At 37.1% G+C, this 10,726-nt stretch overlaps 1 long non-coding RNA gene and 1 other non-coding gene across 6 annotated transcripts; both read left to right on the top strand.

Annotated features, from left to right (window-relative positions):
* Positions 1-243: 243 nt before the first annotated feature.
* On the top strand, positions 244-1,290 carry LOC145798671 (uncharacterized). The gene is made up of 3 exons (XR_014340029.1): positions 244-379; positions 485-867; positions 983-1,290. It is a non-coding gene; the product is annotated as an uncharacterized LOC145798671 (long non-coding RNA).
* Positions 1,291-4,630: 3,340 nt separating this feature from the next.
* On the top strand, positions 4,631-8,712 carry LOC114278611 (uncharacterized). Of its 5 annotated transcripts, none has more exons than XR_014340026.1 (4): positions 4,631-4,835; positions 6,535-6,616; positions 6,772-6,901; positions 7,527-8,712. It is a non-coding gene; the product is annotated as an uncharacterized LOC114278611 (transcript). The 5 variants fall into 5 exon arrangements; XR_014340025.1 differs by having other exon boundaries at positions 4,631-5,570; XR_014340027.1 differs by having other exon boundaries at positions 4,631-6,616; positions 7,527-7,817; positions 7,886-8,712.
* The last annotated feature ends 2,014 nt before the right edge of the window (positions 8,713-10,726 follow it).

Here is a 10,726-nt window from a genome sequence, read left to right as displayed (position 1 = left end):
AGTAAAATATTTATAAAAAAATATAATATATATCAAATGTATTAAGTTATATATTTTTTTAATTTAGTGATTTTTTTTAAAAAATTAAAAATATAATTTTCTTCCAAGTATATGTAAATTATCTGAATTTAAAAATAAAAAAATTATCTAAAATATTTAAAACCTTACAATAACAAAAAAAAAAAAAAAAACTCAAAAACATTATTATAAGCCCTGTTCACCCTCTCCCTCCCATTCTATCTGTACATGTTTTTCTCCATACCCTCTCTCTCTCTCTCTCTCTCTCTCTCTTTCTCTCTCTCTCTCTCTGCGTGCGATCTCTCGACCTCTCTTTGAGCATTGCCTTGATAGATCGCGTGACTTCGCATGGCTTCACAATGTATGTCATTCACTTTCTCTCCCAATCGATCAATTTTTTTTGTCTCTCGATCATTTTTTTCCCAAAAGCTTTGAATTCATCAATTTATTTGAAGTTAGGGTTGAGTGAGAGTCATGGAAATGTAGACTACGAAGCCAAATGCATTCTCAATCAATTGATCTCAAACCCTAACTGATCTCTACACACTCCTCTGTATCGAACGATTCGACCTCTCTGCAGTCTCCTCTCTGATCGCGAACTTGGACCAGTTGAAGTAATTCATCGATGATTGCAAGTCCAATCCCTCAATCCCCTCCGATCTTTCTCTCTTCTTCTTCCAAGATTACCTTGAAAGGTATGATATAATTCACTTTCGTGTAGCTTGATTCAGAACTTTGATATTTTGTAACATGTTTTATCTTATTAATGCTGAATTTTGCAGATAGGAGACTTTTCTATCGAGGTCATGGAAGAAAACCGTGATGCTTCGAAGGAGGCTAAGGTGCAGGGTATGGGAGCAATTTCTGAAAGCATTCTAATTTCATTACATGTACATACACACACGTGTATATATTGTAAACACATGTTTTCATAATTTGATTTTGATGGTTTTGGGTTGATTAGGGAAACTGGAGGAAGCAATAGAACAGCTCACACAGGCTATTTTGCTCAATCCAACCTCAACAATTATGTATTCAGGTTCTTTCATTGCGATAGCTTCAGCCGAAGCCTTCTTCGAAGAATGTTGTCACAGTACCTTCTCTCTCTCTAGCTCTTATTTTTTGATTCTTACTTGTTGATTTTCGCTTGCATTTTGAGATTCCTATGGTTTTTTGGTGGTTTAGTGGAGTGAATTGATGTTGAATTTGATACTCCTCACCGAGATTCCTATGATTTTTCAATTCAATTTTTAATTTGTTGTTAAATTGTTTAATGTTAGAATTTACCACTCACCTACTACCTCCACTATCTTTCTCCACACCTACCACCTCCACTATCACACACTCCACTACCATCCACCTCCACTATCACACACTCCACTACCATCCACCTCCACTATCACACACTCCACTACCATCTTCTCCTCTATATATAGGAATTGTAATATACAGAATATTATGAATCTTATAATCAATACAATCAATCAGTAATACAATTTTCTATTTCTCTTTATACATTGAATTTTAACATGGTATCAGAGCAAAGTTAAGAATCTAGTAATTTTGCTTTACCGGCGGGCGGCAATCTCGCCTTGGCCGCCCGCCGGACCTCAACCTATTCCGCTTGAATTTTCTACACATACCTTGATCACTCTGCATGTGCTTCCCCGTTTCCATGCTCTTCTCTCCCACCTTCGAACCTCGATTCAGCTTAGGCGATCATACGCCATCTGATCTCTACCGAGTTTCCACTAATCGGACCGTAGCTAGGCCTCCTTGTGTTACTGAGATACAATTCCAGACAAATATAAGTCTGTTGTTTAGGAGGTCTAGAGCCTCCTCTAACACTGATGCAGGTGGTCCTTCTCCTTTTCAGAACTGGGCTGGTTTTCGGGTGCCAGTGCAGTGGTTGGGTCGCTGGAGCTTCCTGGTGCGAGCATGTTTCTGGCGTGTTTGCTGGTTCGCTCTAATCCGATTTGGTCTCGTGATATTTTTTCGCACCGCCTTCAGGGTCAACTGGGTTGGTATCACATCCGAGAACCGGTTGTTCTCTAGCGATAGAGCGGATAGTTTCCGCATCCGACCCATGAACGGCGGTATGAACCCACGGATCATGTTGCTGCTCAGGTTCACTGCTCAGGCCCATCTGGGTTCACAAACTCTGCTTTTCCAAGAATTTCGCAGCCAGTGAGTCAAGCTTTGGCAGCTTGGAGATGAGAAGGAGTACGAGAGGGTTTGGAAGAGGAGAGGAAATAAGCAGCGAATATGTTTGCTAAAACACAGTGTGGATCGTGGACCGGAGCTTGTAGAATTACGGATCGCTCTCTTCCATAGGTCAGTACCTGGTGATAGTAGGAATTGATTGCAGAACTGCAAGCATCGGAGGAGGTGTTCACCTCGTAACCCCATCTATCCGACTTCCTCATCTGCTTTCCACACTCTCACTCTTTCTCTCTCTCTCTCACTTTACACCCACTCTCTCACACGGATGCCAATCCTGTTCCCCACCAGGCTTTCCCATTCATATATTTTTATTATTATTATTATTATTATTATTATTATTCCCTTCTTTTAAAACCAACCCTCTTTCTACACAGACAACAGTCGAACCCACCTCATGATTCTCATTTTTTTATTTTGACAGACTTCCCACAATGTGATGTCGCCACACCCATCATTCCTTCCACTAGAGTCTATAGAATATATATATATATATATATATATATATATTTAAAAAAAAAAAAAAAAAAAAAAAAAAAAGAGGACGAATGAAGAAGCGGAAACCTTATTTTATTCATGGGGGTTCACCCCGATCACCATTTTACACACGAAAAAAAAAAAAAAAAAAAAAAAAAAAAAAAAAAAAAAAACAAACAAACAAACAACAGATTTGTTTTCTTTTTCTGCAGACGGCCACCCACCGACCTACTCTGCCGCCGGTCTCTTCTTTTTGCCTCCGTCCTGGGCGGTCCTTAACGGTGTTGCCTCCGTGTTTCCTTGACCACCAAGCCAGTTGCCTCCTCCATGCTCCTCCACTCCAGCATATGGAGGCCCTCCAAATCGGAACATCACGGTGGCCTTCCGCTTCAGCTCCTTGTTTTCTGTCTTTAGCACACTTATCTCTGCTCGCGCATCCTTATACATGCGTTGGAGCAGAGCCAGCTGGGAGTTTAAATGCTGCACCTCATTTGTTCTACTCTGCAGCCGGTTCGACAAGTTTGTGACCGCCGTCATGCTTTCCACACATGCCTTCAGAGTATACTGATTGGCCTCCACATCCGACTGCACCGCCATTTTTTGCTCCACCGACCGCATCGGAAAGTTCAATGGAGCAAAACCAGAGGTGTTTGGTTGCGGTTCACTGGACACCGCACCAGTTATTTCTCCTGTGGGCTCGTTCAGTTCTGGAAAGAGCGTGAGCAGGTTCTGGGTAGCTGGACGGGAAGACGAGGCCATGTTTTTTGGGTTGCTAAGTGTTTCAGCGAAATAGCAATTTCAGACTGGTAATGTTCGGAAGGGTTGGTGACAGAATGGCAACAGAGTGTTCCAGAATCTCTTTCTCAGAAACGGAAGAGTTTTTTCAAAGGATTTTCGGCGGTTTCAGACTGGTTTGCACAGCCTTCGCCTCAACCTTGTTTTTAAATAGCCAGGGCCAGCCACGCGCATCGCGCGCCTCTTGCCGCCCGACAAACTGGCACGCCTTTTCATGGCACATCTTTTGATAAAGTGGACACGTTTTTTGATGGCACGCCTTTTGATGGCACGCCTTTTCATGGCACATCTTTTGATAAAGTGGACACGTCTTTTGATGGCACGCCTTTTGATGGCACGCCTTTTTAACAAATTGAGCGCACCTTTTGAGGATGCGATTTTTTAAGGGTCCGACAAGACTCTGTAAACTGTCCCGACATAGATTCCGGTTAGCTCCTTTATGGGTCCGACAAGACTCTGTAAACTGTCCCGACATTGATTCCGGTTAGCTTCTTTATGGGTCCGACAAGACTCTGTAAACTGTCCCGACATTGATTCCGGTTAGTTTCTACAAGGGTCCAGCAAGACTCCGTAAACTGTCACAACATTGTCTTCTACAACGGTCCGACATGACCCCATAAACTGTCTTCTACAACGGTCCGACATGACCCCATAAACTGTCTTCTACATCGGTCTGACACCACCATACAGTGTCCTCTACCACGTTATGGCACCACCTTTCAGTGTCTTCATCAACGGTCTGACACGACCATACAGTGTCTCCTATCTTTTTTTTTTATTTTTATGTATTTTCTTGTTTTGTTCCTCTCTTCAAACTCAAGTTGGTTAGTTTCTATCCTCCTTGAGTTTGCGGGGGGCTGTTAGAATTTACCACTCACCTACTACCTCCACTATCTTTCTCCACACTTACCACCTCCACTATCACACACTCCACTACCATCCACCTCCACTATCACACACTCCACTACCATCCACCTCCACTATCACACACTCCACTACCATCTTCTCCTCTATATATAGGAATTGTAATATACAGAATATTATGAATCTTATAATCAATACAATCAATCAGTAATACAATTTTCTATTTCTCTTTATACATTGAATTTTAACATTTAATTTGTTCCAGTGAGCCTTATTGTGTTGATGTGTACATTCTTTATCCTTTTTAGTTATTTAATTTTGTGTATTTACACTTACTTTTCTACTGATGCAGTGATGCACAAGAAAGAGTAGCATTACTTCTGATATCCATTGTCAGTATTAAGTGGATGACCATTATTCTCTCTCACTCTCTGTTTTTCTTTGTTCTTCAAAATGTGTAGGTAACAACAGATCAAAATTCAAGTAGTTTCAAAATTTATTTTTCAAACGGATCTTCTTTGGCAGGGTTTTTTTTCCCTTCCTGATGTGCTAATGGAGCTCTTCTTTTCGCTTTGTTCTCTGGCTGCTTGTGAGCTTTGTTGCCTTTGTTCCCAAAAAAGATTATCATTGAAATCATGTTTCATGAAAAAATCCCGGTTTGAAAAATAAGTTTAAAAATTTGCCGGACTTTCGGAATTTATTTTAAAATAACCTGTATTTTAAAATAACACCTTCCTTCCTTCCTTTCTTCCCATTTGGAAGTTGATTGAATGAATCTTATTTTGACATTGTTTCTTGTTGTTGCATACTATGGATAAATTCAATCTTTGGCACTTGCAAAGTGTATAATTTCATGTTCTTGTTGCACACTATTGATTCATTGAGAATTTTTCTGTTCTGGGTTTTTGGGTTTTGTTGAAATTAATCCACTTTCTTTGTGTTTTGAATTGGACCAATTTTTGGCTAAATCGGTTGTCATTTTTCCTTGTGTTGCTTTGGTTAATGCTACTATTGAATTTTCATCAATTGTATTCATTTCTGGCATTGAGACAAGGAGACCAATTCAACTAATTATAGTCCTCATTTTTTTGTTAGAGATGATGTTTTATTGCTTCACTGGGGATAAGGAATCAGAATGTGATGAATTATGTATTAGTTGAATCCCATCTCTCCTTTCCAGTCCATCGGGAATCATGGTTTCTGCTAAACCCTAAATCCTCTTGATGTTAAGCTTTTTGTCATTTCCATATATCTCTCCGACACTAACCCAATCATTTCTCTACCAGTTATAGTTCCTTAATTATCGTCCTTGACTTTAATGTGTCTACTTGAACACCATTATCTCCTCCCCTGTAACCTACTAAAATGTTTGTTGTATCTTAAGTTCGACTTGATAATGTGGATTTTTTATATGTGTCTTAGATAATGCAAGTTTGGGGTGAATTTTGTTTTTGGTTGATTGCATTCTGCAGTAAGAAACTCATGAATTTTGATTTATTGCATTGAATTTCTGACCAATTTCTTACTTTATATTTACTTGCTGGAATTCATGAAATGAAGTTTGTTCTTGAAAAAGAAAATTTAATGCTAGTCTATTTAATGGATTTCTATTAGAGCATGTTTAGTCCGTCTTTGTTGTTAGTAATTATGGCTGTGTTTATCTTTGAATTTTGATATACAAATTACCTCTTTCTCGCAGCATTGTCACAGTACTTATTATTTATTTCTTTTGCATCTCAGTTTATATTTCATATTGTATATCATGTCCATGAGTTAGGAGTTGGGGATTTTTTATTGGAAATTATGAGTATGCAACATTATTTTGTTAGAGATGTTATGTAATGCATATCATGTGTGAATAGTGAATATGAATCTGCCTTCTACACATGTTTAGTGCTTGTAAAACTCAAATAAAGTGAAACCATGAAGGGTAATGGGTGAAATTAGTTACAGTGATTTGGTCTTTAATTCAAAATTTGAAAGAAATGATTTATTGAGGAGTCCATTCCAAGCTTCTGATAAATTAGTTTCTTACTTCAATAAATGGCATGCCCTAGTGAGATGCACTCATGATGAGTTAGTGCATCTCACTAGGGCATGCCATTCGTTGTTCTCCCTCAGATTTTTGTTTTCTTATGAGGCATTTTTTGTGTTTCCTAGCTTCTTGGTTGGTGAAGGTGCACGTATGTGGGCAAAATCTAAGGGTATTCCTTTGCTGGCAAGTATACCGGAGGCTAATGAGGTAAACTCTCCTAGTTTTTTGTCGTATCTGTCTAAATTTCCATTTCCCTATATATCAATATTTTTTCTTGAATATGTTGGTTTTAAATTTCTTTAGTAATCTGTTCTTTATTCTGGAATTAGTTATCATACTTGTTGTGCATTGTTTGGAAACAGTGGCTAGTTAGATAGAGGGCAAAAAGATAGTGGGAAAAATACAAATCAATGCTTGATGATGCAAAAGCCATGAAAGCAAAAATTGATGGAGAACTTTCCTCTAGCACTCAAGAGAATGTTGCTGTATCAGGTACTCCATGCCATTTACATATATCATCCCTTCTACTCTAAAATTGTTAGACATAAGCGATTCATGGGATTAACAAGTTCTAGAGAAGTAATTGTGTGTTATAGTCTTTTATATATCATAATGTGGATTGTTCAAACAAAGTAAATAGGTTGAAACTAATAAAATTAAATGTTTAGTTTATAGGTCAAAATTTATGGATACCTGAACACCTTTTTTTTTTTTTTTTTTTTTTTTTTTTTTTTGAAAGTGAGATAGAAAGAAAAAAAATAAATGAATAGGGGATAAAAAATGGTAATTATAGGGAATGCTTGGTTATATTTTAGAGTATTGATTGGATCACATCGGACTCTATTACTTCATTGTTTTATGGATATCTATATGGAAAAAAACAACAGTCTTCATGTAGAAGAAGAAATGCAAGACAACAAAAAAGGAATTCAATTTATTCTATGTAGCTTGACATTGGTGTTTTGCTGGACATTAGCATTAGTATGATCCATAGTGCCTATGACCCAGATAACCCAGTAATTGAACAGCAAAAGGGTATGCATGATTTTAAAATTTCTCTGACGCAGTCAAGGGGCCTTTTTAACTAATCATTTTCTTAAACAAAAAAATTCTGCAGGTTGCTACTGTTCAAGGTCTTTCAGGAACTGGTTCTCTTCGACTCGCTGTTGCACTCATTGAAAGATATCTCCCTAGGGCAAAGTTGTAACATCATCCCCAACTTGGGGTGAGTATTGTCAGTCTAATTGGTAAAATTTGTCCAAAGGTCTGATAATTTAAAATAAAGATCAATTTTCCAAGTAACCACAAGAATAATTTCAATGATGCTAGAGTTCCTTGGTCTGAATACAGCTACTATGATCCAAAAACAGTTGGTTTGGATTTTGATGGGATGATATCTGAGATAAAGGTATTTTCGACACTATCATTTATTTCTTTCAACTGGTAACGTAAAACTACATTCATTCCTTTCTGTAGGGGCTGGCTGCTATTACTACTTGATGCTGCATGTTGTTGTTATGAATCAAAGTTATGGTTTTTGGGGCTTGTGCTTGCTCTGCCTTTTCCCAAAAATATGGCATATGCTAGTTTAACATTTCATCACCAAAATATGGCATATGCTAGCTTAACTAGTCATAGGATTTGCTTTCACTTTGAATCAGGACAGAGGTTTTGCTGGTTACAGTTGCTGTCATGACTTAATGTTCATGCATTATTTTCAGGTTTTTTCACAACTAAATTAACAGTTGAGTTGTTTCAATTATGACTTATCCAAATAGCTGTAATATCATATTCTAAATTTTGCCTACCTAAAATTGGGTCTAACCAACCATCCAACTAATGGAGGATATGGTGGTCTCAAAATGACTTCTTGTTTTGTTATTTGCAGCAAGTGAAGATGGTGATGATGATGATAATTCAGTGACTGAGACTTGAGATGTTGACACCATGGTGTCTGATAAACAAGAAAGCTAATTGTTACAGCTAAGTGATGAGTGTTGCATTGCCAACAACTGTGAAGGATGGTGATCATAATCATCTCTGGGCACTATTGGATCCCAAAACTTGGACAATTCTTTCATAGTGTAGATCATGTGATTTAAAACTCTGGATAGATGCATAATCAGATGGCAAAAATTTGCAATCTTTCATAGTGTACATCATGTTGATAAATGAATCTTATGATTTGGATACTTTTTTTGATTTGTATGTTTGAGATTGTTATCAGCTTGATATGATAGAAGTTAAGGATGAAAATTAGTATGCAGGTTGTTTGGTGTATGGATATTAGAATTTTTTGCTTACTTCATAGTTGCTGTTTCTGCCTGGTTTGTTAACATGTTGCATTTTATAAGCTACTGTCTACATACTATTAGGCAAGTTTATATTCCTGTATATATATATTATATATTAAAAATAACTTTCTATGGCATATAAAATTATGTTATGAAAAGTGTAATGATTTATGACATGCAAGAAAATATCGTAAAAGATTATTTACGGCATACGAAGTATGTCATAAATATATTAAAAATAACATTCTACGGCATACAACATTATGTCGTGAAAAGTGATGATTTATGACATGTAAAAAAATGCCGTAAAATATCATATACGACATACAAAATATGCCATAAATATATTAAAAATAACCTTCTATGGCATGCAAAATTATGTCATGGAAAGCATGATAATTTATGGCATGACAAAAATGTCGTAAAAAATTATATACGACATACAAAGTATGTCATTAATGTTTAATTTATTACTTTTTACAACTTTACCTGTATGCCGTAAATGATACTCAACTTTTCGCGGCATGTCATATAACGGCATTTGTATGCATGCCGTGAAAGAGTTTTTATGGCATGCATTGCAAGCCATAAAAATTCAATTTTGTTGTAGTGAAACGTCCCATATTTCTTGTGTTTGGATTAACGTCCAATCCAAACACATGCAATGTAACACAAATGCTTATCTTATTTATGTTTTACTTGGTTCATTTCTTGTTTACTCATTTTACATTACCAAATCATTCTTTACTTGATTTGTCCAACGTGAAAGTCCTCTAATGAGAGAGGGGTTGACTAAAAGAATGGTTTAAGGCATGAGAGAGATCATGCCTTTGGCTAGGAGGAATCCTCATAAGAGGGGTAAAGCCATTTAAGCACAAAATCTAACTCATGCTTAAACACAACCTTAAGGCCAACAAGCCCTCAAAGCAAAAGGAAAAATGAAGAAATGAGGGAGGTGGCAGATATTCAGTGCTAAAATGGCATGACAAGTAATGCTAAAACATGCAATCAACATATGCACAACATGTTAAGGGCCAAGAACATCAACACTAGTGAAGTGTATTACACTAGAAGCATGCATTATCAAGCTCAAACAACCAAACCAGCTATGGACAGACCTAAAACATGCCAAAACAGTGGCCTAAACATGTTGGAATTAAGGCACAAAAGAGTAGAAGATCATGCGCACATGTTGGCTTGCAAGCAAGGCATAAGGCACAACTCTCAAAAGCAATTAAAGAGCGATATATGTGAAAGTGTGATAGAGGTATATGCTCTGAAATCATGTGTGAAATAATGCTATGACATGCAAACAACTCAAGCAAAGCATGTTAGGGGCCTTAACTCACAAAGCTAGTGAAGCCATTTACACTATAGCTATACAAAGCAAAGCATATATGACCAAGACCACCTAAAACAGAGCTAAAGCATAGCAAAACATGAGTAAAAGCATGCTGAGATGGAGCTAATACAAGCTAAAATGATAGGTTAACTCATTAGACGTTTAAGGCTAGTAAGCATGATTACACTACAAGTGTAAGAAGCATGCAACAAGTGACTTAACCAACCAAAAACAGAGTTAAAGTAGGTCAAAAAAGTCACAAAAACATGCTGAGATCAAGCCATGATATGGTAGAAATAAAAGCTTTCTTAGGCCTCGTTTGGGAACAGGCTAATTTAGTAACTTTTTGGCTATTTGGCTAAAATATGAACTAAAGAAAACTAGTATGTTTGGGATGACTTTTTAGTTTTTTACGAAAAGATGTGCAAAAAGTAGAGAGAAAAGAGAATCTTTGACTTTTTGATATGGGTTGTTGGCTTTTTGGCTAATTTAGTAACTTTTTGACTTTTTGGCTAAAATAGAAGGTTCCCAAACAAGGCCTTATTACGCCATCAACACATGCAAACAAAACACAAGGAGGGGAGGCCACCCCCTCCTATTTGGGACCTCAAAACTAACTTTCTACCACTGAAATTCTCCTGGAATTCAGTGGTTAAAAGGCCAAAAAAAATTGTTTTAAAG

The sequence above is a fragment of the Camellia sinensis genome, chromosome 9 (assembly GCF_055761805.1).
Source record: "Camellia sinensis isolate YWXY chromosome 9, ASM5576180v1, whole genome shotgun sequence".
NCBI classification, from domain to species: domain Eukaryota; kingdom Viridiplantae; phylum Streptophyta; class Magnoliopsida; order Ericales; family Theaceae; genus Camellia; species Camellia sinensis.
Note: the sequence above shows the minus strand (reverse complement) of the source record. Positions and strands in the feature narration are given on the sequence as shown.